The sequence below is a fragment of the Oryctolagus cuniculus genome, chromosome 21, assembly GCF_051225735.1.
Source record: "Oryctolagus cuniculus isolate XC-2025 breed Fujian yellow rabbit chromosome 21, ASM5122573v1, whole genome shotgun sequence".
Taxonomy (NCBI): domain Eukaryota; kingdom Metazoa; phylum Chordata; class Mammalia; order Lagomorpha; family Leporidae; genus Oryctolagus; species Oryctolagus cuniculus.
Window position 1 is genome coordinate 18216890 of NC_142887.1, and position 26076 is coordinate 18242965.

Sequence of the window (26076 nt, forward strand, 5' to 3'; positions counted from 1 at the left end):
GCTTCCTCCAGGTCTCCCACATGGGTGCAGGGGCCCAAGGACTTGGGCCATCTTCTACTGCTTTCCCAGGCCATAGCAGAGAGCTGGATTAGAAGTGGAGCATTGCCAGCGCCGTGGCTCACTAGGCTAATCCTCCGCCTAGCAGCGCCAGCACACCAGGTTCTAGTCCCGGTCGGGGCACCGGATTCTGTCCCGGTTGCTCCTCTTCCAGGCCAGCTCTCTGCTGTGGCCAGGGAGTGCAGTGGAGGATGGCCCAAGTGTTTGGGCCCTGCACCCCATGGGAGACCAGGATAAGCACCTGGCTCCTGCCATCGGATCAGCGCGGTGCACCGGCCGCAGCGGCCATTGGAGGGTGAACCAACGGCAAAAGGAAGACCTTTCTCTCTGTCTCTCTCTCTCTGTCCACTCTGCCTGTCAAAAAAAAAAAAAAAAAAAAAAAGTGGAGCAGCTGGGACTTGAACCAGCACCCATATAGGATGCGAGCACTGCAGGCAGCAGCTTTACCCACTATGCCACAGCGCTGGCCCCACAGTTACTTAGGCTGGTCTGCCTAAGTAACTCCAGCAGAGTTAGGGCAAAGCAAACGCCTTTCACAGTGGCTGCTTTGAGAAACACAAGGGTACTTCTGAAAGTGTGCAGAGAAAATGGAATTTACTGATTAAGGACATAATGATGCAAAAATGTTTATAAATCCATGTGTTTTTTCATTACACACATTTTCCATGAACCTTTCAAAGGCTACCCTTCTGGGTATAAATATTTTTATTTGTTGTTTAAGGAAATACCTAAAGAATTGAGATGACGGTAACTTGGTTATGCTTAAAACAGAGCATGTGTTGTTTATTTAAAACACACTCATATGCTTGGAGACAGGATGGCTAACAGGAAGGTAGAGGAACTTCTAATGTTCTGTAACACAGTGGGATACCTGCAGTTACTTGACAACCATTAAGTGAATATTTTTAAATGTTTCCAATGCAAAGAAACAAAAATCATCTGAGGTGATGGATGATAGGCGTTACCCTGATCTGACCATTATGTCCGTGTACTGAAGTATCACACTACATCCCACACATACGTACAATTATTATCTGTAATTTCTTTTTTTTTCAAAGATTTATTTATTTATTTATTTGAAAGGCCAAGTTACAGACAGAGAGAGGGAGTGACAGAGAGAGAGGTCTTCTATCCACTGGTTCACTCCCCAAATGACCGAAACAGCCGGAGCTGCGCTGATCCAAAGCCAGGAGCCAGGAGCTTCTTCCGGGTCTCCCACATGGGTGCAGGGGCCCAAGAACTTGGACCATCTCCCCAGGCCATTAGCAGAGAGTTGGGTCAGAAGAGGAGCAGCTGGGATTTAAACCAGTGCCCAGATGTGATGCCAGTGCCACAGGCAGAGGCTTAACCTACTACACCATAGTTACCCTATCTGTAATGTCACATAAACGTGTAAGGGTGAGCATTGTATCTAGTAGTAAGATGCCAGCTAAGAGGCCTGCCTCCCACCGCAGAGGCTCTGGCTCCCGGCTCCACCTTGCTGCTGATGTACAGCTAGAGAAGCAGCAGGTGATGGCTCAAATACTTGACTCCCTGCTGCCACGTGGGAGGCCTGGATGGAGGCTTCTAGCTTGAGCCAGGCCATTCCAGCCACTGTGGGTCTTTGGGGAAGTGAACCAGACAATGAGATCTCTCTCTCTCTCTCTCTCTCTCTCCCCTCCAATAAATAACACATATAATACATACATAAACATATGCAGAAATGCATTGTTGTGATGGCTTGGGAACTGCTTCAAAACAATCCAGGAGGCTTGGGAGGCTGGGCTTGATTGATCTTGATTGATCACAATTTGATAATTATTGAAATACACGATGGGTGCAGCAGGGTCCCTTCTGCCCTTCACTCTACGTTTGTACAGGGTTGAGATCGATGCATGTATCTGCTTGCATCTTTGGGGGATGCACATGTCCACATCCGTGCGGGAGGCTGTCTGGTCCCAGTCACATCTCTGACTTTGCCCTGAGTACTTAGCTAACAAATAAATATTGCAAAACCAACAATTAATTGGTGATCCCACTTTTTCCAGGTTAAATAATGTAACTTTAATTTTTTTCAACTCATGGATGGGCAGAATTAGAAAAAAAAATGGCACTTGTCAAACCACTGGTGTTCACAAATTTTCACAGAGCTGATGACCTGCATCATCTTCTTCCTCACCCAAAATTGCTTCAACATAAACACACACACATGCGAATTAACGGCGAGGTTCTTAATCAGATACTAATGAGGCAGCATCTGCTTTTTATTAACATCATATAATCATCAATGCACACCAGAAACAAAGCCCCGGGACTATTCCCTTCCAAACATCAATACTTGATGAACTTCATGAACCATTCATTATAAAACCTGCTCTGGTCTGAAGGGCACCACGGACATCACCACCTGCAAAACCAACCACAGCTTCAGGGACAGCCCAAGGCTGCACTGCGTGGAAATTTCACCTCGATCGCCTGCAAACTCTCTGCTTTGTAGAGAGCTCAGAAAAACAGCATCCCATTTACTAAACTCGTGTGTATCTCCTGCTGGAATGTGAACACAGAGAAACCCAGGTGCCTGGACGATAAGGTTTTCTTGCAATTCGGAAGGAAGCTTTTGGCGCTCCAGCACCCTTCGTTCCACTCACATTTGAAAGTGAGAATCATTGTCTCTCCCAAGGACTGAGTTTGCTTGCGCACTGTACATTATATGAACCTTTTTATTGCTTTTTCATCAACACACTCAATGTGGATTGAAAACACTCAAGCACATGAGTACAAGACCGAAGCTAAAATAGATTTGCTTTGTTTGTTCTTAAGGAATACAGTAGGCAGCACAAAGAGACAGCTCACAGGCTCAACCAAACCTACAGGTATGTTTTGTTTGACTTTCGTGATGTTGTGTTGTTTTGAATGCTCTAGAAAAAGGGAATGTTCACATTAAAACTGTTGATTTCTGGAGCCAGCATTGTGGCGCTGCAGGTTCAGCGGCCGCGAGGGACGTCCACGCCCCACGTCGGAGCACCGAGTCAAGTCCTGGCTGCTGCACTTTTCATCCAGCTCCCTGCTAATGAGCCTGGGAAGGCAGCAGAAGATGGCCCACGTGTTTGGGTCCCCGCACCCACATGAGAGACCTGGAGGGAATTCCTAGATCCTAGTGGTTAAGTCCATTTGGGGAATGAAACATCAGATGGAAGACCTCTCTCTCTCTCTCTCTCTCTCTCTGCCTTTCAAATAAGTTGATTTTATTTTCAATTTTTTATCTCTATCTGGGAATAAAGTGCCCAGCTCACAACGACCCCTCTGTCACCTCCTAAGGACCCTACCCCTTGCCCATTTTCTTCCTGTGGGTTTCCAGCCCTGTGAACAACTCACTGTGAGAGCCTTAGTAATCAGAAAACTTCATAGTAAAACATGTTTCTTTCTGATATAATTTGTCAAAAGAAACATCTTGTTAGGTTAGGCCTCCATATCACTGATGGGATTTAAACTATTTCAACTGAGAGTGTGTTTCTTTTTTTTTTTTTTTTCTTGAGTGACATCTTTTTAATTGGTTTGTGTGATTTTAGTATATATACATATATTATTACTTTAAACACTGCCAGTGAATTTTATTGTGCTGACACTCTGAATCAAAATTCCTAAAAGATATGAAGGATTATATTTTGCATTTACACTGTCCCAAAGAAGTAACAACCTTTGCATTCTTTTAAATGCACATAAGATTTTTTGAAGATTTATTTATTTATTTGAAAGGCAGAGTTACAGAGAGGCAGAGGCACAGGCAGAGAGTCTTCCATCTCTGATTCACTCCCCAGTGGTCGGAACTGCGGAGCCAGGAGCTTCTTCCAGGTCTCCCATATGGGTACAGGGGCCCAAGGACTTGGGCCATCTTCTACTGCTTTCCCAGGCCATGGCAGAGAGCTGGATCAGAAGAAGAACAGCTGGGATTCAAACTAGTGCCCACATGGGATGCCGGCACTGCAGGTGGCAGCTTTACCCGCTACGCCACGGCACTGGCCCCAGAGTGCATTTTTTTTAATTTTTATTATTATTATTAATTTGACAGATAGAGTTAGACAGTTAGAGAAACAGAGAGAAAGGTCTTCCTTCCGTTGGTTCACCCCCACAAATGGCCACCACAGCCAATGCTGCGCCAGCCAGAAGCCAGGAGCCAGGTGTTTCCTCCTGGTCTCCCATGTGGGTGCAGAGGCCCAAGCACTTGGGCCATCCTCCACTGCCTTCCTGGGCCACAGCAGAGAGCTGGACTGGAAGAGGAGCAACTGGGACTAGAACCCAGCGCCCTTATGGGATGCCAGCGCTGCAGGTGGAGGATTAGCCAAGGGAGCCACGGCGCCAGCCCCCAAAGAGTGCATTTTTAAAACCGAAGTCTGCATCAAGTTCCTTAGGTCATCATGACATACTGACCCACAGAGGTAACAAAGTGACTCCAGATATTTTTATTAACTCATAAATGTTTAAATTTTTTAAAATTTCCATTTCATTTGAAAGGTAGAAAGACAACAAGAGAAAGGCATCCATTGGTTCACTATCCCAAGGCTCGTAATAGCAAGGGTTGGGCCAGGCCAAAGCCAGGAGACTGGAACTCCATCTGGGCCTCCCATGTTGGTGGCGGGGACCCAAATCACCTGCTGCCTCCCCGGGTGAGCATCAGCAGGAAGCTGGAATTGGAAGCAGAGCCAGGACTTGAACCCAAGCAGTGCAATATGACATGTGGGCATCCCAAAGCGCTGAGCCACAGACCCACTCCTAAGTCACAGATTTATTTGCAACATTACATACACCAAAAGCCTTCTCTTTTAAACTCTGGGAGGGTTCACAGTTGGCCCAATCTTTCTAAAGGATGGTTGGACCAGAGATGAGAAAGCCTCCCAAGCATGCGGTGATTCTACTTCTAGGTATATTGATTCAGCAAACAAAGCAGAATACTTTACAGAGGTTTTCTTTCCAAAGTGGTCATTAAAGTCTCTGTTTACAAGAGTGAGAAGCCAGATACAATCTAGCTTACTAAAGGGTACGGCCTACTCAGCTATGCTATATCTTTATGCTGGAATGTTACAGAGCCACCAGAAACTCTAGAAAAAATAGTTTTGCTAGCGAAAGACATTCTTAAGTCAATTTTTTTTAAGATTTACTTTATTTATTTGAAAGGCAGAGTTACAGAGAGAGAGACAAAGAATGAGGTCTTCCATCCACTGGTTCACTCCCCAAATGGCTACAATGGCTGGAGCTGCGCTGACACAAAGCCAGGAGCTTCTCTGGGTTTCCTACATGGGTGCAGGGGCCCAATCAGTTAGGTCATCCTCTACTGCATTCCCAGGCACATTAGCAGGGAGCTGGATCAAAAGTGGAGCAGCTGGGACTCAAACAGGCACCCATATGGGATGCCAGCACTGCAGGCAGTAGTTTAACCCACCATGACACAACACCAGCCCCAGGTCGATTTTTTTTTTTTTTTTGAGAGACAGATAAGAAATCTCCCACCTGCTAGTTCATTCCTCAAAGTGTGGCTAAGTCAGGCCACAGCAGGAGGCATCCTGCACATCCAGCAAATGCATGGAACAAACACTCCTGACCCCAGGGCTCCTCCCCAGTCTGAACCTGGAAACATTTCATCAGCTTTCAGAAAAAGTTTTCTCCCAAAGGGGCCCCATCCCCCTCACCAAATGTTCATAGCGGCATCACTCACAACAGTCACCAGGTGGAAAGGCCCCAAACGTCCATGAGCTGGCGACTGGGTACACAAAGTCGACCCACACGCTGGAATATTATTCAGCCACAGAAAGGAGTGATGTACTAATACACGCTATCACACGGATGGACCTTGAAGACGTGAGGCTGAGCGAAAGGAGACATACTGCAGGACTTCACTTGTATGAAACGTCCAGAACAGGCAAAATGAGTGACAGAGGACAGATGAGTGGACAATCGAGACTGATCGCTAATAGCTACAAGGGTTTTTCATGTGTAGTGATGGAAATGTGCTGGATTTACTTAGCAGTGAAGACTGAAAAACGCTGAGATACTAAAAATCACTTGACTGCACACTGTAACACGGTTAGAGTGCTGCCCTTTTTTTTTTTTTTTTTTTTGACAGGCAGAGTGGACAGAGAGAGAGAGAGAGAGAGAGAGAAAGGTCTTCCTTTTGCCGTTGGTTCACCCTCCAATGGCTGCCGCGGCAGGCGCACCGCGCTGATCCAATGACAGGAGCCAGGTGCTTCTCCTGGTCTCCCATGGGGTGCAGGGCCCAAGCACTTGGGCCATCCTCCACTGCACTGCCGGGACACAGCAGAGAGCTGGCCTGGAAGAGGGGCAACCGGGACAGAATCCGGTGCCCCGACTGGGACTAGAACCCGGTGTGCTGGTGCCGCTAGGTGGAGGATTAGCCTAGTGAGCCGCGGCATCGGCCAAGTGCTGCCCTTTATCTCAATTTTTTAAAATAAAGAAAATCTGGAATGACAATATTAATATCAAAGAATACAGTTTTCAGAGAAAGGAAAATCACAAGAAACTCTAAATAATGATACAAGGCCAAATGACCAAGAAAGAACCATGCACGTGTGCATACACTTTACGTAATCCAAAGCACATGAAGCAAAAACCACTGGAAGTGAGAAATAACACGGACAAGTCCACAGCACGGCAGAAAGCATCATCTCCCCCTCTGTGAACAACCAGAGGCATTGGCTCTGTCTGTGGCGCCGGCATCCGAAATGGGTGCTGGTTCAAGTCCCGGCTGCTCCACTTCCGATCCAGCTCTCTGCTGTGGCCTGGGAAAGCAGTGGAGGATGGCCCAAGTCCTTGGACCCCTGCACCCACATGGGAGGCCCAGAAGAAGCTCCGGCTGTTGCGGCCAATTGGGGAGTGAATCAGCAGACGGAAGACCTCTCTCTCTCTCTCTCTCTCTCTGCCTCTGCCTCTCTGCAACTCTGCTTTTACAATAAATAAATAAATCTTATAAAAAAACTAGAAAGAAAACCAAAATATAGAGGATCAGAGTAATACCATCAGCCAACTAGATTAATTGACAGTTATGTTCACCAAAAGAGAGTATAACTAGAGTAATAAAATAACCCTTACGTATTTTAAGAGAATTGAAACCATACAAAATATGTACACTGGCCATAGTTGAATTAACATAGAAATCAATAACAAAAACATAACAGAAAATATTTACACACTTGAGAATCAAACAACATACATCTATAGAATACAAGCATCCAAGAGGAACTCTGAAAAGAAATTAGAAAATAGTAGGAACTAAAAAACAATGAAGGAGGCTGGCACTGTGGCCCAGAAGGTGGGTTAATGCCCTGGCCTGCAGTGCCAGCATCCCATATGGGCGCCGGTTCTAGGCCCAGCTGCTCCACTTCCGATCCAGCTCTCTGCTATGGACTGGGAAAGCAGTGGAAGGTGGCCCAAGTCCTTGGGCCCCTGCACCTGTGTGGGAGACCTGGAAGAAGCTCCTGGCTCCTGGCTTCAGATCAGTGCAGCTCCGGCTGTTGCGGCCAACTGGGGAGCGACCCAGTGAATGGAAGATCCCTCTCTCTCTCTCTCTCTCTCTCTCTCTGTCTCTCCTTCTCTCTGTGTGTGTATAACTCTAACTTTCAAATAAATAAATCTTAAAAAAAAAAAAAAGAATGAAGTCCTCAAGAAGGTTTCACAGTGAAATTTATAGCAATAACACTTACATTAGGAAAGAAGAAAGGTCTTAAATCAACAAACTCAGCATCAACCCTCAAGAAATAGAAAAACTAGAGCAAAATAAATCCATACCAAGAAGAAGAAAGGAAAAATAATATGAACAAACATCAATGAAATTGAAAACAAAAGAGAAAATAAGTGAAGCCAAAACCTGGTTCTAATAAAAGAAGAATTGAAATGATAAACTTCTAGGCCAGCGCCGCGGCTCACTTGGCTAATCCTCCACCTGTGGTGCCGGCACCCTGGGTTCTAGTCCTGGTTGGGGTGCCAAATTCTGTCCCAGTTGCTCCTCTTCCAGTCCAGCTCTCTGCTGTGGCCCAGGAAGGCAGTGGAGGATGGCCCAAGTGCTTGGGCCCTGCACCCACATGGGAGACCAGGAGGAAGCACCTGGCTCCTGGCTTCGGAACGGCACAGCACACCAGCCATAGCGCCATTTGTGGGGTGAACCAACAGAAGGAAGACCTTTCTCTTGGTCTCTCTCTCTCTCACTGTCTAACTCTGCCTGGCAAAAAAAGAAAAAAAAAAAAAGATAAACTTCTAGCCAGACTGACAAAGAAAAAAGAAAGAGAAAACATTACCAATGCCAGGAATGAAAGAAGGAGCAGCACTACAGATCCTACAGCAATGAAAAAAGAGAAAAGAGCAACTCTATGTATATAAATTCAATAATTTAAATAAAATATAATAATTTAAATAAAATATATTAATTCCATAAAAGCCATAAACAAGGAAAATTCACCCAAGAACAAAAATATTATATGAATAGACTTGAAACTATTTTTAAAATTCAGTTTGTTGTTAAAAGCTTTCAACATGAGCCGGCGCCGCTGCTCACTAGGCTAATCCTCTGCCTTGCAGTGCCGGCACACCAGGTTCTAGTCCCAGTCGGGGCGCTGGATTCTGTCCTGGTTGCCCCTCTTCCAGGCCAGCTCTCTGCTGTGGCCCGGGAGTGCAGTGGAGGATGGTTCAAGTCCTTGGGCCCTACACCCCATGGGAGACCAGGATAAGCACCTGGCTCCTGCCATCAGATCAGCGTGGTGCGCCGGCCACGGCGGCCATTGGAGGGTGAACCAACGGCAAAGGAAGACCTTTCTCTCTGTCTCTCTCTCTCACTGTCCACTCTGCCTGTCAAAATAAATAAATAAATAAATAAATAAATAAATAAATAAATAAATAAATAATTTTAAAAAATTTAAAAAAGCTTTCAACATACACAACTAGTCTCATATAGTTTCACTGGTGAATTCCAAACAACACATAAAGAAAAGTATCAACAATTCTGTACAATTTCATCCATAAAATAGAAGTAGAAGAAGCACTTCTCAACTTATTTTAGGAGGCAAGTATGACCCTGGGACTTAAAATAAAGAAAAACAGTACAAGAAAGTAAAACCACAGATTAAAATGCCTTATCAACATAGACACAAAAATCTCCATGAAAAAGGTAACAAGTGTAATCCAGTAATTACACTAAAATAATAATATTCTAATAATACACCATGACATGTACAGGAATGCAAAATTAGTTCAAAATTTAAAAATCAGGGGCTGGCGCTGTGGCGCAGTGGGTTAACGCGCTGGCTTGAGGTGCCAGCATCCCATATGGGCGCCAGTTCTAGACCCGGCTGCTCCACTTCCGATCCAGCTCTCTGCTATGGCCTGGGAAAGCAGTAGAAGATGGCCCAAGGCCTTGGGCCCCTGCACCTGCGTGGAAGACCCAGAAGAACCTCCAGGCTCCTGGCTTTGGATCGGCGCAGCTCCAGCCATTGCAGCCACTGGGAAGTGAATCATCGGATGGAAGACCTCTCTCTCTCCCTACTTCTCCTCTCTCTGTGTAACTCTGATGTTCAAATAAATAAAGAAATCTAAAAAAAAAAAAAAGCAATTAAAAAATTTCAAAATAAAACAGTATAATCCACCATACTAATAGATAAAAAAGATAAAACACATGACCACATCAATTGACACAGAAAATGCTCTTAGGGGCCAGCATTGTGACATGGTGGGTAAAGTCACTGCCTGTGATGCTGGCATCCCGTATGGGCATCAGTTCAAGTTCTGACTGCTCCACTTCCAATTCAGCTCTCTGTTATGGCCTGTGAAGGCGGAGAAGGATGGCCCATGTGCTTGGGCCCCTGCACCCACATGGGAGACCTGGAGGAACCTCCAGGCTCCTGGCTTTCACCTGGCCCAGCTCCGGACATTGTGGCCATTGGGGTAGTGAACCAGTGGATGGGGGATCTCTGTCTCTCTCTCTCTCTCTCTCTAACTCTTCCTTTCAAATAAATAAATCTGTGTTTAAAAATAAAATAAATTTAACAAAATTCAACACCTATTCATCAGTAAGGCTTTTAATAACGGAAATATAGAGGAAGTTCTTAACCTTACAAAGGTGAGCATATACCAAAACAAAGCTAACATCACACTTCACAGTAGAAGCCTAAACGCTTTCCCCCTAAGGAACAAGACAAAGATGTCTTCTCTCACTATTCCCATTCAACATCACAGTGGAAGTCTGCTCAGTAAAACAAAAATGAAGTTTTATTTTAAAGAACAACTCTCCCTATTCGCATTCAACATGACTGTCCAGGTAGAAAATCCCATAGAATATAGAAAAATAAAACACTTTTTACTACTCCCAAATATGTTTACCAGAGTCACAGGATACAAGTTCAACACACATACACAAAAATCACATTTCTAACAATGGAAATTAACAATTAGAAATCAAAAAGGATTTTTAAAGACTTATTTATATGAAAAGCGCAGTTACAGAGAGAGAGGGAGAGAAAGAGAGATTTTTCCATCCCTTGGTTCACTCCCCGAATGGTTGCGGCAGTCAGGTGAGGGCCAAGCGGAAGCCGGGAGACTGGAACTTTATCAGTGCTCCCAATGGGTGCAGGAGCCCAAGTACTGGGGCAATCGTGCACTGCTTTTCCAGGTGTGTTAGCGGAGAGCTGGGTCAAAAGTGGAGCATCCAGGACTCAAACCAGAACCCGTATGGGACGGCGGCATTGCAGGCAGTGGCTTAATCCACCACACCACAACACTGGTCCCTAAATCAAGAAACATCATTCACAACAGATCCAAAAACCAAAATACTTAGGTGTTATTCTAATAAAATACATGCAGGGATCTATATACTGAAAACCACAAAACACTGAAGAAAGAAATGAACCAAGACAAAAGCAGACATACCACATTCATGTACTGCAAGACCTGACGTAGCTGTCAATGTCCTCAAAACTAATCTATAGGTTTAAGAACTAACTAAATACAGGCTGATTCTAAAGTTTACAGGAAAGGTCAAAGGAGCTAAAACAATTTTGAAAAGGAGGAGAGATTTGGAAGATGCGTACTATTGTGCTTTAAGAATCACTACAAAGGTACTATGACCACAACAATGTGGTCTCTGCAAAGGAGCAGACACAGAGATGAATGGAACAGAAAAAAGAATCAAGAAATAGATGCTCACACATATGACCAATTGATTTTTTTAAAAAAAAAGTACAAAGGCAAGTCAATGGAGAAAGAAATCTTTTCAGTGAATGGCTTTGAAACAACTAGACATTCAAATGCAAAAAAAAAAAAAATGAACCTTGACTGAAACCTCACACCATATATAAACATGTACCATAGATGTAAATGTATACTGTACAAGCATATAACTTTAGTGAGAAAATATAAAAAAAAAAATTTGTGACCTGATGTTTGGCAGAGTCCTTACATAGTACAACAAAAAACATGACTCATAAGCACATAAAATGATAAATCAGACATTATCAGATTTCAGAAGTTTTGTGCTATTAAGGGGGAAAAAGACAACCCAAAAAAATTGAGAGAAAATATTTACAAACTATATATCTGACGGAGGACTGTATTGAGGCTATGTAAAGTTCTCTCAAAACTCAACATAGGGGACCAGCACTGTGGCAAAGCAGGTTAAGCCGCTGCCTGCAGTGCCAGCATCCCATATGGGTGCCAGTTCTAGTCCCAGATGCTCCACTTCCAATCCAGCTCTCTGCTATGGCCTGGGGAAGCAGTAGAAGATGGCCCAAGGCCTTGGGCCCCTGCACCCACGTGGGAGACCCAGAAGAAGCTCAGCTGGGCTTCAGACTGTCCCAGCTCCAGCTGTCACAGTCATTTAGGGAGTGAACCAGAAGGTCTTTCTCTCTCTCTCTCTCTCTCTCACTGTCTCTGCCTCTCCCTCTCTGTAACTCCACCTTTCAAGTAAAATAAACCTTAAAGAACAAAAAACCTCAACAATAAGGAAACAAGCCATCCAACTTCTTCCAGTGGGCAAAAGAACTGAACAGACGTTTTACCAAAAAGGTTATATGGAGGCCGGCGCCGCGGCTCACTAGGCTAATCCTCCGCCTTGCGGCGCCGGCACACCGGGTTCTAGTCCCAGTCGGGGCGCTGGATTCTGTCCCGGTTGCCCCTCTTCCAGGCCAGCTCTCTGCTGTGGCCAGGGAGTGCAGTGGAGGATGGCCCAAGTGCTTGGGCCCTACACCCCATGGGAGACCAGGAGAAGCACCTGGCTCCTGCCATCGGATCAGCGCAGTGCGCCGGCCGCAGCGCGCCAGCCGCGGCGGCCATTGGAGGGTGAACCAACAGCAAAAAGGAAGACCTTTCTCTCTGTCTCTCTCTCTCTCTCTCACTGTCCACTCTGCCTGTCAAAATAAAATAAAATAAAATAAAATAAAAAAATAAATGAATAAAAATAAAAAAATAAAAGGTTATATGGAAACATTAAAAAAAAAATTCAACACCGTTGGTCATTATAAAAATGAAAATGAGGCCGGCACCGAGGCTCACTAGGCTAATCCTCTGCCTGCGGCGCCGGCACCCCAGGTTCTAGTCCTGGTTGGGGTGCCGGTTCTGTCCCGGTTGCCCCTCTTCCAGGCCAGCTCTCTGCTGTGGCCAGGGAGTGCAGTGGAGGATGGCCCAAGTGCTTGGGCTCTGCACCCCAAGGGAGACCAGGAGAAGCACCTGGCTCCTGCCATCGGATCAGCACAGCACACCGGCCGTAGCAGCCATTTAGGGGGTGAACCAACGGAAAAAGAAAGACCTTTCTCTCTGTCTCTCTCTGTCTCTCTCACTGTCTAACTCTGCCTGAGAAAGGAAGGAAGGAAGGGAGGAAGGGAGGAAGGGAGGAAGGAAGGAAGGGAGGAAGGGAGGAAGGGAGGGAGGGAGGGAGGGAGGGAGGGAGGGAGGAGAAAAGAAAAGAAAAGAAAAGAAAAGAAAAGAAAAGAAAAGAAAAGAAAAGAAAAGAAAAGAAAAGAAAAGAAAAGAAAAGAAAAGAAAAGAAAAGAAAAGAAAAGAAAAGAAAAGAAAAGAAAAGAAAAGAAAAGAAAAGAAAAGAAAAGAAAAGAAAAGAAAAGAAAAGAAAAGAAAAGAAAAGAAAAGAAAAGAAAAGAAAAGAAAAGAAAAGAAAAGAAAAGAAAAGAAAAGAAAAGAAAAGAAAAGAAAAGAAAAGAAAAGAAAAGAAAAGAAAAGAAAAGAAAAGAAAAGAAAAGAAAAGAAAAGAAAAGAAAAGAAAAGAAAAGAAAAGATGAAAACCACTACACAGGGGCGGGCGCTGTGGAGCAATGGGTTAATGTCCTGGCCTGAAGCGCCGGCATCCCATATGGGCGCCAGTTCGAAACTCGGCTGCTCCACTTCTGATCCAGCTCTCTGCTATGGTCTGGGAAAGCAGTAGAAGATGGCCCAAGTCCCTGGGCCCCCTGGGCCCCTGCACCCACGTGGGAGACCCGGAGGAAGGTCCTGGCTCCTGGATTCAGATCAGCACAGCTCCAGCTGTTGCAGCCAACTGGGGAGTGAACCAGTGAATCAAAGACCTCTTTCTCTCTCTGCCTCTCCTCTCTCTGTGTTACTCTGACTTCCAAATAAATAAATTAATTAAAAAAAAAAAAGAAAAGAAAACCACTACTTGGTTAGTAGAGAGGCAACAATAAAAATGCTGGCCTTACCAGTGTTGAGGGGGTGGTGGAACAGCTACAGAATGGTACAGTTACTCTGGCAAACAGTTTGGCAGGGTCTTAAGAAACTAAACCTATCCCTACACCATGATCTGGCCATATTGCTTCTAGGTATTTACCCATGAGAAATTAAAACTTACGTTCATACCAAAGCTGCAAGCACATGTTAATAGAAGCTCTCCGCTTATGATCACCAAAACCCAAACACCAATCAAATACCCTCCAACAAGTACATGGGTAAGCACTGACCTAACCAACGCTTCTTAGCAACACGAAGGAATGAAAGACTGGCGCATGGAAGCACTGGGGCTCAGCACTGTGCTGAGTGAATACAGTCTCCAGAGCTACACGCCAGACGATTTCATTTCTACAACTCTCAGAGAGCCAGAACCACGGACACAGAACAGGTCGCAGTCGCAAGGGGGCTGCAGAACAGGGAGGGGCAGACAGCAGAGGGGAGCATAGAGGAGGGCTTTTGGAGGCAAAGAATTGTTCTGTGTCCTCATGATGGGAGGCCTTACAGGAAGTCATTATGAGTCAAAACTCAAGTCAAAAGAAAAACAGGGGCAGGTGCCGTTAAAGCCTCAGCCTGCGGCGCCAGCATCCCATAAGGGCACTGGTTCAAGTCCCGGCTGCTCCACTTGTGATCCAACTCCCTGCTAATGCACCTGGGAAAGCAGCAGATGATGCCACAAGTGCTTGGGCCCCTGCACCCACATGGGAGACCTGGAAGAAGCTCCTGGCTCCTGGCTTTGGATCAGCTCAGCTATGGCCATTGTGGCCATTTGGGGAGTGAACCAGCAGATGGAAGATGTATCTCTTTCTGTGTGTCCCTACCTCTCTCTGTAACTCTTTCAAATAAATAAAATAAGGAATCTTAAAAAAAAAACAGTTATGATGGATGATTTCATTTTTATGCAGGTCTAGACCAGATTAAAAGCTAATTCATCAGGGCCAGTATTACGGCATAGCGGATTAGGGGGCCAGTTGTGGCACTGGAATCCCTTAAAGGCATTGGTTCAGGTCCCGGCTGCTCCACTTCGAATCCAGTTCCCTGCTAATGTGCCTGGGAGGGCAGAGGATGATGATCCAAATTCTTGGACCCCTGCCACCCACATAGGAGACCTGGATAGCATTCCTGGCTCCTTAGCCCAGCCCTGCCAGTTGCAGCCATCTAGGGGAGTGTGAATCAACAAACAGAAGATTCTCTCTCTCTCTCTCTCTCTCTCTCTAATAGATAAATAGATAATTTAATAAAAAGTAAAAAAAAAAAAAAAGGCCGGCGCCACGGCTCACTAGGCTAATCCTCCGCCTTGCGGCACTGGCACACCAGGTTCTAATCCCAGTCAGGGCGCCAGATTCTGTCCCGGTTGTCCCTCTTCCAGGCCAGCTCTCTGCTGTGGCCAGGGAGTGCAGTGGAGGATGGCCCAAGTGCTTGGGCCCTGCACCCCATGGGAGACCAGGAGAAGTACCTGGCTCCTGCCATCGGATCAGCGCGGTGCGCGGGCCACAGCGGCCATTGGAGGGTGAACCAACGGCAAAAGGAAGACCTTTCTCTCTGTCTCTCTCTCTCTCACTGTCCACTCTGCCTGTCAAAAATAAAAAAATAAAAAATAAAATTTTAAATAAATAAAAAGTAAAAAAATAAAATAAAAAACCAGAAAACTGGTTGACTTAAGGGAAAGGATGAGACTTAGCCATGTGATGGTAAATACACTATATCTTGGTAGACATTTAGGCTACACTGGTATATACATGTGTCAAAACTTAATGAGGGGGTCAGTGTTATTGCGTAGTAGGCTAGGTTTCCGCCTGCAGTGTGTTTGGCAGTGGTTAAGACACCGCGAGATGCCCGAATCCCACACTGAAGTGCCTGGTTAGAGTCCTGGCTCCTCCACTTGGAATCCATTGTCTTGCTCATGTGCATCTTGGGAAGTAGCACACAATGGCTCAATTCTTCAGGTCCCTGCCATCCAGGTGATCCAGGTGGGAGATATAAGGTGAGTGTGGGCTCTTGGCTTCCACCTGGCCCACCCATGGCTGGGGTATTTGAGGAGTGAACTAGTAGACAGAATCTATCTCTCTGTCTCTGTCTCCTTCTCTCTAGCTCTCTACAATTCAAATACAATGAAAAAAAAATTTAATTTAGTGTATATACACTTATAATCTGGAGTTTCCATTCTATGTCCATTTTACATCAAAAGAAAAAAACAGTGAACTTTAATTAATGACCTATATAAGGAAGTACTTAGGGGAGAGAGTATACTGTTACCTAAAATTTATTTTTTTAATATTTATTTATTTATTTATTTGAAAGGCACAGTTATAGAAAGAGAGGGAGAGACAGAGAGAGCGAGATCTTCCATCCACTGGTTCACTCCCCAAAATGGTCACAATGGCTTGAGTTCCAGTCAAAGCTAAGAGCCTGGAACTCCATCTGGGTCTCCCACAAGGGTGACAGGGGCCCAAGCACTTCGGCCATCTTCTGCTATTTTCCCAGGCACATTAACAGGAGCTGGCTCAGAAGTGAAGCAAGGCCGGCGCCACGGCTCACTAGGCTAATCCTCCGCCTTGCGGCGCCGGCACACCAGGTTCTAGTCCCGGTCGGGGCACCGGATTCTGTCCCGGTTGCCCCTCTTCCAGGCCAGCTCTCTGCTGTGGCCAAGGAGTGCAGTGGAGGATGGCCCAAGTCCTTGGGCCCTGCACCCCATGGGAGACCAAGAGAAGTACCTGGCTCCTGCCTTCGGATCAGCGCGGTGCGCCGGCCGCAGTGCACCGGCCGCAGTGGCCACTGGAGGGTGAACCAACGGCAAAAAGAAAGACCTTTCTCTCTGTCTCTCTCTCTCTCACTGTCCACTCTGCCTGTCAAAAAAAGAAAAAAGAAGTGAAGCAGCCAGGACTCAAATCAGCAATCCTATGGGATGCCAGCCTCTCAGGCAGTGGCTTACCTCACTGCACCACAACACCAGCTCCACCCTGCAATCTATTGGGAAAACATCGATCAACAAGATGGACTCACCGATGGAAAGAGGGAGTGACTGATGGACAAATACGTAATAAAGCAAGTGGAGCAACATGTGAGTGGCACCACGTGGTAATAATGTTCACTGCAAAGTATCTTCAACTTGGCTGCATGTCAGAAGCTTCCTAATAAAATACTGACGGGGAACATGCTATTGCTGTTCTGCTGCCTTGTACAAGCTACTGGGTGAGTGTGAGGGTGTGCAAGGCAGGGTGTGGCAGGCAGAGGTCCCTGAAGGGCAGCTTTCCTCGGAGCCGAGGAATGAGAATCCACACTTGCAGCTTGGATGTTCAGGTCAGATAATGATAACAATATGTAAAGCAGTATTTAAAGGTGCTGTGCCTCCTTTACTAATAAAAAAAAAAAAAGTCCCTGGGCTGCCCCACTGGACAGATTCTTCTTGACACCTGTTGGCCTGAGTGTTGAGCCCAGGCTGCCAGCCCTGGTTAAGCATCACCCCGGTGATTTCGTGCACGGACAACAGGGAAACACTCGTGACTCCTTCTGACTGGTGTGATGATGCTCTGGGTACCACTGCCAACAACTCCAGGTCTCACAAAAGGATAAGAAGAGAACTCCCACACAGCAGCAAAGTTTCGACCAGAGACTTGCCCGGAGTTTATAGGCACAACCATCTCTTGGTTGTACCTGGTAGGTTCATGATCTAGGTGCAAGCTATTTATTTATTTATTTATTTATTTATTTTTACAGGCAGAGCGGACAGTGAGAGAGAGAGAGACAGAGAGAAAGGTCTTCCTTTTGCCGTTAGTTCACCCTCCAATGGCCGCTGTGGCCAGCGCGCTGCAGCTAGTGCACCACGCTGATCCGAAGCCAGGAGCCAGGTGCTTCTCCTGGTCTCCCATGGGGTGCAGGGCCCAAGCACTTGGGCCATCCTCCACTGCACTCCCAGGCCACAGCAGAGAGCTGGCCTGGAAGAGGAGCAACTGGGACAGAATCCGGCGCCCCAACTGGGACTAGAACCCGGTGTGCCGGCGCCGCTAGGCGGAGGACTAGCCTATTGAGCCGCGGCACCGGCCGCAAGCTATTCTTAAAACTATCTTTCAGCATACATATATATATATATATGCTGAAATATATATATAATTTATTTATTTGAAGGAGATAAATATATATACCTATATATAAATAATAAATTTGTAAAGGAAATTATGTCATTTTTTTAAAGATTTATTTTATTTACTTGAAAGACAAGGAGAGACAAAGATAAAGAGATCTTCCATCTGCTAGTTCATTCCCCAAATGGCTGGGGCTGGGCCAGGCTGAAGCCAGGACCTGGGACTCCACCTCGGTCTCCTACGTGGTCTTCCAAGTACTCGGGCCATCTTTCACTGCTTTCCCAGGTGCATTAACAGGGAGCTGGATTGGAAGCAGAGCGGCTGGGACTCCAACTCATGCTCTGATAGGGGATGCTGATTTCAGTTTAACCTGCTGCGCCACAACACCAGCCCCTAGCTTGGCTTTATAATCAAGGAAACTAAGGCTTGTAAAGGAGAGATTTAGGGACACAGTAATTAAGACACCATTTGGTACATCTGCATCCCACATCAGAGTGCCTATGTCCAAGTCCTGGCTCTGCTCCTGATTCCAGCTTCCTGCCAATGCACACTGTGGGAGGCAGCAGGTGATGGCTCACATGGTTGGGTCCCTGCTACCCACATGGGAGACGCTGATTGAGTTGCAGGCTCCAGGCTTCACCCTGACCCAGCCCTGAGCTCTCTCTCTCTCTCCCAACCTTGGTGGGTGGGTGGGTGTGTGCTTCCCTGCCTTTCAAAGAAATAAAATAGGAGCCGGCACTTAGGAGCAGCGGGTTAAAGCTCTGGCCTTCAGTGCTGGCATCCCATATGAGCACCAGTTCTAGTCCCGGCTGCTCCTCTTCCGATCCAGCTCTCTGCTGAGGCCTGGGAAAGCAGTAGGAGATGACCCAAGTCCTTGGGCCCCTGCACCCACGTGGGAGACCCGGAAGAAGCTCCTGGCTCTGGATCGACACAGTTTCAGCCATTGCGGCCATCTGGGAAGTGAACCAGCAGGTGGAAGACCTCTCTCTCTGTCTCTATCTCTCTGTGTCACTCTGTCTTTCAAATAAATCTTTTAAAAAATGAATCAAATAAATAAAATAATAAGTAAGTAAAAAACAGATTAGAAACCTCCTCCCTCTTTCGCCTCATCCTCACTTGCCTCTGAGAATGCTCCCACGCGTCCCACCTCCCTTCAATAATCATCCTCTGTCACAGTCACCAGAGAAAGTGCCACAGGGACACAGCCGCTCATCCTGACTCTCAGCCCCACAGCCGCCCCTCCCTCCACATCACTGCCATCAGCCTCTACGTGTCCCCTTCCTGCTTTCTACCCTTCTGGGCCATGGTACGGTCGGGGACCCACAGTAGAGCAGTAAACCCCCAACCCTGCACCTGCTGCTGCCGTCCTAAGCAGTGTGGGTCACACCACTGCCTCTGAACTCAGCAAACGAAGAGCCTGCTAAAGAAACCTGTCCACACTTTCTGCTCCTACTTTGGTCCCCGCTCCCTCCCCATCCACCAGCTTCTCCGTCCTCCTTCCTGGCTGCCACAGGTCCCCTGTCGGTCTCGGCCTCTGAACACCTCCCCTGACGCCAAGCCCAGAGCTGCGGGCCTTGTCCCATCTCCCCTAACAGCTCGGGCTGACTGAGTGGGAGCCCAGAAAAAGACGGATTCTCTGCAGGGAGGAAGACGGCCCAGGTTTCTGCCCACTGGGAACACAAGGATAACAAACTCCCTCACAGAACACAGCCCAACACCCAGGGGACAACAACCCTCTGGAATGAGGTCTCACTCACACTCCACGAGAACAAGACAGAGGACAGGACAAGGTCTTTCCAGGCTGGTTACCTTGGGAAAGCAGTAGAAGATGGCCCAAGTGCTTGGACCCCTGCACCTGCGTGGGAGAGCCGGAAGAAGCTCCTGGCTCCTGGCTTCGGATTGGCACAGCTCCGGCTGTTGTGACCAATTGGAGAGTGAACCAGCAGATGGAAGACACCTCTCTCTCTCTCTCTCTCTCTCTCTCTCTCTGCCTCTCCTCTCTCTGTCTCTCCTCTTTCTGTATAACTCTGACTTTCAAATAAATAAATAACTATTTTTTAAAAAGCCACATCACTGCTGGCTTAGACTTCCACAATTACTCCCGACTGCCTCTCTGCTCGCAATCCTATCCCCCTACAGTCCACCTTCCCAGCAGCAGACAGATCTTTTAACAACATAAATAAGGGCCACAAGTTTGACCTAGGGGCTCACTCTTCAGCTAAGACACACACTGGGTTCAGTGCCCACCTATACCTCCTGGCTACAGTTTCCTGCTGATGCAGACCCTGGGAGAGAGCTCTGATGGTTCAGGTGATTGATGGGTTCCTGTCACACACAGGGAGACCTGGACTGAGTTGCTAGCTCCTGGCTTCAGGCTGGCCAAGTCAGGATTGTTGCAGGTATTAAAGGAATAAACCAATAGATGGGAGGGCTCTATCTCTATCTCTCTGTCTCTCAAGTAAATAAAAAAAATTTTTTTGACAGGCAGAGTTAGACAGTGAGAAAGAGAGAGAGAGACAGAGAGAAAGGTCTTCCTTCGGTTGGTTCACCCCACAAATGGTTGCCACGGCCAGTGTGCTGCACTGATCCGAAGCCAGGAGCCAGGTGCTTCCTCCTGGTCTCCCATGCAGGTGCAGGGCCCAAGCACTTGGGCCATCCTCCACTGCCTTCCCTGGCCACAGCAGAGAGCTAGACTGGAAAAGGAGCAACTGGGACAGAACCGGCACTCCAACTGGGACTAGAACCCGGGGTGCCGGCGCCGCAGGCAGAGGATTAGCCTAGTGAGCCGCAGCGCCGGCATAAATAAAATTTATATATCAGTCTCACTCCCGATACAATAAAATCTGAGTATCTGCCGACGCCGCGGCTCACTAGGCTAATCCTCCACCTTGCGGCACCTGCACACTGGGTTCTAGTCCCAGTCGGGGCGCCAGATTCTGTCCCGGTTGCCCCTCTTCCAGGCCAGCTCTCTGCTGTGGCCCGGGAGTGCAGTGGAGGATGGCCCAAGTGCTTGGGCCCTGCACCCCATGGGAGACAAGGAGAAGCACCTGGCTCCTGCCTTCGGATCAGTGCAGTGCGCCGGCCACAGAGCGCTGGCCGCGGCGGCCATTGGAGGGTGAACCAACGGCAAAGGAAACCTTTCTCTCTCTCTCTCACTGTCCACTCTGCCTGTCAAAAAAAATTTTTTTTATATATCAGTCTCGCTCCCGATACAATAAAATCTGAGTATCTGTGACCAGGGCCGAGCTCCTTGCTCCACGGAGTCCCTCATCCCTTCCCCATCCACTCACTCCAACCCCAGTCATCTCCTTGTTCCAACAGCAACGCCGGCACGTCTCTACGCAGGAAGATGCACCTGACATTTCCTCGGCCCCCGGTATTTCATGGCTCGCTGCCTCCAGGCAGCCTTTGCCGCTCATCCTGCACCCCTCCCCACTTCTCTCCAATGTCCTTTTGGGTCCGTCTTCTGTCATTACGGCGGCATGTTGTTATACTGGTTATTCATTGTCTCCCCCTCCCCGCCCACACAACCCCATAAATCAGACCTCCTGAAACCCACAGCCACATCCCTGATTCTGGGCTTATCTACATAACATGATCCGGTCAGCAGGACCCCAGTAAGGGTTGCTGTGGCGTAGCAGGTAGAGCCGCCAGCTGCAATGCCGGCATCCGTATGGCCGCCAGTTCACATCCCCACTGCTCCACTTCCAATGCAGTCCCCTGCTAATGGCCTGGAAAAGGCAGCAGAAGATGACTCACCCATGTGGAAGAACCAGATGAAGCTCCCGGCTTTGGCCTGGACTAGCCTGGGTAATTGCAGCCACTTAGGGAATAAATCAGAGAATGGAAGATATGTGTGTGTGTGTGTGTGTGTGTCCCTCTCTGTGTGTGTTACTCCTACTTTCAAATAAATATAGTCTTTAAAAAAAGGATGTAGCAGAGGGCCGGCGCCGTGGCTCACTTGGTTAATCCTCCACCTGCGACACCGGCATCCCATATGGGCGCCAGTTCTAGTCCCAGTTGCTCCTCTTCCAGTCCAGCTCTCTGCTGTGGCCCGGGAGGGCAGTGGAGGATGGCCCAAGTGCTTGGGCCCTGCACCCGCATGGGAGACCAGGAAGAAGCACCTGGGTCCTGGCTTCGGATCGGCGCAGCGCCAGCCATAGCAGCCATTTGGGGAGTGAACCAACCGAAGGAAGACCTTTCTCTCTGTCTCTCTTTCTCACTGTCTATAACTTTACCTGTCAAATAAAAAAAAAAAAAAAGAAATAGCAGAGATTTAAGAAGGGCTTGTGCATCAGGGGCTGGCCCTGGAAACACTGCTGCAGCTACCATGTCCAAAACCAGGCTATCCTGCTGGAGAAACCAAGTGGAGAAGAACTGAGGCTCCCCAGCCAACCAGCAGGCCCCCGGCACCTGAACAGGGCGCATGAATGAGCCCAGGCCAGCACCTCCCACAGCATCATGGAAAGTGAAGATGGTTGTCTTAAGCCCAAAGTTTCCCAGCAGAGATCTAAGATGGAACACAGGCAGGACAAAGAATGGACAGATGCGTGGCGACCAGGCCCTTCCTGCACAAGGAGATTGTGCACTGATCCCCGTACCTGCAATTTGACCAAAATCAAGACCAGCTCAGAACACATCCCCCTTGGCCAGTATTCTCTGATCCTAATATTCCCTGCTCACCTTCTGGGGTGAGTCCTTCAGGGTCTCACCCATCCTGCCCATCCTACAGCAAGCTTCAGCCACAGGCCAAATCTGACCTACCACTTGTTTTGGTAAGGCCTGGTAACTAATACATTTTACAAAAGGAAATGTCAAAAAAGTCAAAAGAAAAATAATATTTCATGACATGTGAACATTTTATCAAAATCAAATTTCAAGGTCTATAAGTAAAGGCTTATTGGGAAATATGCCCCTGATGTCCACTCTGGGATGCATTGTCAGTGGCTACTACATAACAGCAGGGTTGTGTGCTTGTGTTGAAAAGCACAAGGCCTGGAGCCAGCACTGTGGCACAGCGGGTTAACGCCCTGGCCTGAAGCACCGGCATCCCATATGGGCACCAGTTCTAGTCCCGGCTGCTCTGCTTCCGATCCAGCTCTCTGCTATGGCCTGGGATAACAGTGGAGGATGGCCCAGGTCCTTGGGCCCCTGCGCTCACATGGGAGACCTGGAGGGGGCTCCTGGCTCCTGGCTTCAGATCGGCACAGCTCCAGCCGTTGCGGCCATCTGGGAGCGAACCGGTGGATGGAAGACCTCTCTATCTCTACCGCTCTGTAACTCTGTCTTTCAAATAAATAAAATAAATCATAAAAATTTTTTAAAAATAAAATAAAATAACCCCAAGGCCCAAAAAGCCTCAACTATTTACCACCCGCTCCTTCACTAAAAACATTTGCCAGTCCCTGGTGTAGACAACAGATGAACCATTAAATGGCTCTTTTATTGGATTCACTCCAAATCCATTCAAACCTGGTTGGTCTGACTCCCCTATCCTCAATCAGACCCCAGGAGTTTGAGCGCCTTTCACTGGTTTTGCACGACCCACTGTCAGGTAACCCCCATTCAGGGCAGCTGGGCCCTAAGCTCCCTGTGAAGACATGGTAACGGCTGCATCTGTAGTGTTGCTCTTGCCTAGCAAGGCCTAGACCCTCCCATCCTCCACTCCACGCCAAATCCCCATCTCCCCAACCATGAAGGCTTCCCTACCTGCTTTGCCCATGTTCCCCCCAGTGTATTCTGTGGAATAAAAGTCCCCAGAGAAATCCTTGGAAAAAGGAACCATCGTGGGCTCTGTGTGCTCCTGGAGGCACAAGGCACATGTGTGGCGTCAAAGGCTCTGAGAAGCTCTGCAGTAAAGACAACCATTTTCCTTTGCTTAATCCAATCTTCTCCAAACGTAGTAACCAAGTAGTGCTTTTTTTCTGTCTACAGAATGCTTGCTGACCATAGCATCCAGTACAGTGCCTGGGTTTCAGGATGTGTTACAAATGAAAAATGCTGACACACTACAGAATTAGGGTTCAACAAACATACTTTGGAAATACAGCCAAGTTCCTTCCTCACTCCCACTGACCTGAGCTGTCGCCTCCCACATTATCTGTTGCATGCCATGGAATGCTAACTGTCCCACCATCATGGCTGTTCTTAGCTTGGCATCAGCAGGCACTGGATTTTCCACAGTGCTTGTCTCTGGACAGTGTTCTCTCTTTTAGTCCTCACAGTCATCCTCTCAGGTCTACTTTCACCATTTTGCCAAAAAAGAAGATGAACTATGGACCAAGGAAATCTAAATCACTACTAGCCTAAGATAATGTAAATAGAAAAGCTAAAGCTGAAATATACATCATAACTCCACGGTTCACTGAAGTTTTCTTCCTACCAAGATATGATCCCTCATCACCTGCTATGCTGGAAACTGCTGACTGACCATCCAATAGCCACTTGTGCCAGAATCCTGATTTTGTATAGAGCGACAACAAGTCATCTCAGGCAGCAGAGAACGATCTGCGTAAGCCGATCATGCTGTGTTCCCACTTCCCCACTCCCTGCCTCCCTTGCAGCTAGGTCTAGCCATCCAACCCAGGTCTGACCACGAAGACACAATTAAACACCATCTGTGGGCTGAAAGGATAAGGTGTCTTGGGGAAACAAAGGCATGGCCCCTAATCCTCACCCTGACCTCTTTCCTGCCTTGAACTGGATGTGACAGCTGAAGCTGCAGGAGCCATGTTGCAACTCTAAAGGGAAGGGCATGGGAATTTCCAAAGACATCAGCCCTGATCTTACTGACCAATTGGAACAACTCAAGCACCCATCATCCCTCCAGAATTCTGACTACCTGAGAAAAAGAAACCATGATTTGCTCCCCCGTTATAGTTGGGTTTTCCATTTCACGCAGCCTGATGCACACTTACTGGGCCCACTCACCATCTTCCATGTCAGCAGTTACTCTTTGGATTTTATCACTTTTCACACAGGTTTTATTAAATTTGTCTCCCTAACCATGGCGTATGCTTCTTGCAGGTCAAGTGCATGTTGGATAATTTTGTTTCTATAGGAGTCGCATGCATGTTAACAAGTTTTGCTGATTACCAAGGTTTTCAGAGATGGTCTATTCCATTGATTAATTACTTGAGTCTTTGTGAACAGGAAGGTTTCACCATGAAGCACTGAGATACAGTATCTATTTCCCAATGGATTCGTATTTTTTCCAGAATGTCAACAGGAAACCATGCATCAGAAACTCCTAGACCGTGCCCTTCAATCCCAACCACACTTGCATCTCCAGGGTTAGCAACAGAGAATCTGCATCTTAACAAGCACACATATGTGGTTTTGAGACTCAGAACTAGACAACTGCTAGGGTAGAAAATTCAGCAGATTCAAGCCTGAGGACTGGCAGGACTTAACAGGAGCCCTTGTCTGGTCCTGCAGGTCTGAGAAGTCTACACTGGCATAATCGCTGGAGACTGCTCCCCAGGCAATACGGAGAAAGCGGTTGGCATGCTTTGAAGCTAACTGGGACCAGGAAACCACACACAGATACAGTCCCTACATCTCCAACTCCTCCAGCACCGCTACCACTACACCAAGGCCTCCACTGCAAGTTTGAAAAAGAAACGCATCTGTAGAAAGCCAGCAACGAAACACAGAACCTCCTGTGACAATCACTACTGTCCAGGTAGTCATTAGAGGGTGGAGTGGGGGGCAAAAAGGATGAGAGGAAAACTCTGGAGAAACACATAGTAATACAGAAACTAGCCTTTGGGACTCGCTTGGCTCCCAGGAGCAGACGGGCTTGGGTGGCCTTTGGCTTATTTATCTTTTTGCTGCATGCAGTTTGGAACAGAATCTGCTCTTGGACACTGTTGTACAGAGACAGAGGGTGGGCGCCAGAGCAGAGTCCTACCCTAGCCTGCTGGTCCAAGCTCTGAGAAAGGCAATACCTGCGCCTCCCAACACAATTCCCACTCCCCCAACACCCCCTTGACATTTATCTTATTTCGCTTCTGAGGATCATGTTCCCAGATGACAGGTGCGCACAGACTCGCATCCAAACAGTGCATGAAACCCCACACACAAACACCCACTGAACTCCTCTTTCAAAGGATGGCCTTCTGTATGTTGACCTCTGGCCAAATTTAAAACCACGGAAGAAACAGGCCTGAAAGTGAATCAGAGAAGCCCTTGCCCAAGTGAGAACATGAGGGCCCCAGGGAAGGAAGAGTTCAGG

The 26076-nt window shown here is 47.4% G+C and overlaps 1 protein-coding gene across 10 annotated transcripts in view; it reads right to left on the reverse strand.

The window, feature by feature from the left end:
• Nucleotides 1-26076, reverse strand: part of KSR2 (kinase suppressor of ras 2) — a 434938-nt gene that overhangs the window by 406749 nt on the left and 2113 nt on the right. The gene's annotated exons all lie outside the window — the stretch shown is intronic.